Below are 3,687 nucleotides of genomic sequence, written 5' to 3'. Positions count from 1 at the left end.
GTATCGTTGCACTGACTACATCCCTCCTATCGTTGCACTGTACGTGATCGATGTTCGCCTGCCACCCTGTCGCCTGCCAACAGATAGAATGATGAGGGCGCCCACTTTGGACAACTTAGTCTATTGTAAGAAATAACTTTGAAAGCTTTTGAATAAACCCGAGAACTTCTTCTGGAAAATTAAGGGATCTGGAATTAGCGTTTTGAGCGTTTCGACAGCATTTTTTGTGGGACATGAGAGCACATCAAACATATCGAATTGCATTCTGAATACGAAGAATGTCTTTCTGATATCAAATAATTTTCATTTTATGAAATTCACGATATAGGGGGAAGTGGGGCAAATGGTCCACCCAATGTCCCATTTTGCCCCACCAGATTTTACTCGGCTATAATACTACCGGTAATACCCGACAACTTGCGACAAGTGACCACTACAACCTACATCACCAAGAGTCTAGTAGACTTACCGGTACGTTTCACAAAAATTGGTGCCCGTCGGCCTCCGGCTTCATTATTTTATTAAGGTGTCTTTAAGGCGTCCCATTTTACCCCACTGCAAAAAATTTCTGTAAAGAAGCTGGGGTAAAATGGGACAGCTGGGGCAAAATGGGACGCCATTGATTTACTATGGGACTTTTTTTGTTGGGGCAAGATGGGACAGTGCGAGTTAGCACACAGTAAATCAATGGCGTAGGCTGTTAACATAGTACGCATTATATCATTCACGTTGTTATGAGCAAGGCAGCCTGTTAACCTGTGATCTCTCTATCTCTCTGTATATGTGGGTGTGTATGTGTGGCGGGGGGGGTACTCGAGGGCTTACTGATGGCTTATCGATAGGCCCTAATCGATCAATATTCAGTCAATACTTAATCAATCAAGATTAGGTCTACTTTTCAAAAAAGATTAAAATGATGGGGGCAGTGATTTGCAAACCCGTCGGGTCGCCTCTTTACGAAAGGTCTATTCCGGGTGGGGTGGTTGGTTGGGGGGTGGTGGTGGTGGTGGTGGTGGTGGTGTCCCGTCAATTAAAAATCAATAATCGATTATCAATCAAGATAATCTCAATTTTTCTCATTCAAAATCATGCGGAAATGATTTTCAAACACGTCAATTCGATCCCTTACGAAGGGTCGTCTGGGAGGGGAGGGGTTGTCGTGTCAATCAATAATCGATAATCGATGATTGATAATCGATAATCGATAATCAATAATTGGTAATCGATAATCAATCAAGATATTCTCTATTTCCGGAACGTTAAAGAAAAAAAACACAAAAAAAAACACGAAATTCCCATTTTTATGCCGCAATTGATAAAATCAACAGTTTTGGCAATAAATTTTTTTGTTGTTGTTCTGAATAAGGAAATTGGAAAGTGTGTACTGACCGATTTTGTGAGTTTTTGGGGGTCAATGTCATTTTCGTTTATAACAATGACCATGGTAACGCCCAACTAGTCCGTGATTGGCAACGCTATTGGTCATTCCATTCTTATAAAATATGAATTACAAATTTGTCTATAACACGCGCTTCTATGGGATAATGTTCCACAAAATCACGTTTTTCTCGAAAAGTGGGTAAACTCTAAGCAACGGATTTTTTCCAAAAATATTTCTTTCAACATGGAACATATGAGTTTCTTCTTTAAAAAAAAAAAAAAAAAAAAAAAAAAAAACTAAAACAATGATTTGATGCAAAAGTTCTAAAGTTTAAATAGGCCCTATGTCACAGGGGAAGTTGCCCAAATTGGTCCAGAATTGTCAAAATAGTATAAAGTTATTCAAAGTCAAAGTTTCACAAACTTGCTTAAAACTTCCTCGAAATTGCGGTAAGTTGCACAAAGTTGCTTTTTAAGTTTCTCAAAATCGCGTAAAGTTATTCAAAATTTCACAAAGTTGCTTAACATTTTCTCAAAATTGCTTAAAGTTGCTGAAAAGATGCTCAAAAGTTTTCAAAATTACTCAAAATTGCTTCAACTCCCGCGCAAGCTGCGTAAAGTGAGCGCGGATTCTATGAAATTGTCAAAAATTTTCCAATGCAGCGCAAATAGGTCAGCAACCTCACACACTTTTGGGGAACTTTACGTAACATTAAAAAATGTTGCAAAATTTCGGACATTTTTGGAGAATTTTGACACCTTTGGGCAACTTCCCCTGTGACATGTGGCCTAAAAGGTTGATTTTATGAAAAGTTCAAATAAACTTACTTTTATTTTATATGAAATAATTAGAACGTAAACATCTCCAATTTATAAAACACGTGAAAATAGACCGTACCGTAATAATTTTTGTCTTAGGCCTATTTAATTGGAAGGGTGGCTTAGAAGTTATTTTTTAGTTTGAGAAACACTAATCCGGGCCATTGATTCAGATATTGAGCCACAAGTCGTGACCTCTGCTTAGACATGACAAAAAAAATGGAATAGGGCCTACTTATTTTGATATGTTAAGCTTACGGCCCTCAGAAGTTCCTGTTTAATGAAGAATGGTACTTTTAAACGGTTGGAAATATAAATAGACATTATATCAAAGTTCTTTTGTTGCAAAAATGGGCAAAATGTGACTATTTTAAGGTATAAAAGTATTTCCGAAATCACTGTCCCAAATTACCCCGTGTCCCAATTTGCCCCAAGTTACCCTAATACAAATTTTATGACAAATTATTAAAATTTGATATTTTTCACATTTTGGAGATACCCCTATAACAGTCCTCGAAGTAAATTTTATAAATTTAATGATAGGCCTATAGTCTTAAAGTGTATATAGCTGGAAGGAAAAGCCGACGATCAATTGAAAATTTTGACCTTTCATATTGAAGATATGGATTTTTCCCCCAAAAAAGACTCCCCAAAAAAATCCATATCTTCAATACGAAAGGTCTAAATTTTCAATTGATCGCCGGCTTTTCATCCCACCTACATATACACTTTAGGTAGAAATCATCAGATTTATAAAGTTTACTTCGAGTACTGTTAGGCCTAAATATCAAAAATATCAATTTTTAATGATTTGCCATAAAATGTGTATTACATTGCGAATTTCAAAAAATCAAAAGGCCATTCTTCGTATTCAGAATGCAATTCGATAGGCCCTATGTGCTCTAATGTCCCACAATAAATACTGTCCAAACGTTCATACCCCTTCCCTTAAACCAGGCAAAGTACACTGGTGAATTTTTAAAATCCAGAAAAATGTACTGATAGGAAGGAAACTCTACAGAAGTCTGATGGGCGCGGTTAAGGTGGGTGTACTATCAGCAGTAGATAGTTGATGAAATAGTGTGCTATCAGCAATAGACAGTTGAAGTAGTGTGCTATCAGCAGTAGGTAGTTGATGAAGTACCGTAGCGTAAAATGGGGTAACTTTGGGCACTTTTCAGAGCTTTTGAACCACTGCTTCCAAACAAAACCAATTATATTTCTAATTAATATCTCTTTTTTATGACATTATGGTTCCCTTCTACACCTTGAAGTTGAAAAAAGATTTTTTAATAATTTTGCCCTAGGGGTTAAAAAGAGCCTGACCCATATGAATTTCTTGTGTCCATATAAGCATCAAGTCACTCTGCAAGGCTGAATGCACAAAAGTTGTGTGGTGAGAGATAGGCCAAAATCAGCATTTTTTTCTTCCAACGATCAGCGTTGGAGTTATAAGTAACATATTCAGCTTACAGAAACAGCTTTAGA

Source organism: Amphiura filiformis, chromosome 17, assembly GCF_039555335.1.
Source record: "Amphiura filiformis chromosome 17, Afil_fr2py, whole genome shotgun sequence".
Lineage (NCBI taxonomy): Eukaryota > Metazoa > Echinodermata > Ophiuroidea > Amphilepidida > Amphiuridae > Amphiura > Amphiura filiformis.
This window is presented reverse-complemented; position numbering follows the sequence as displayed.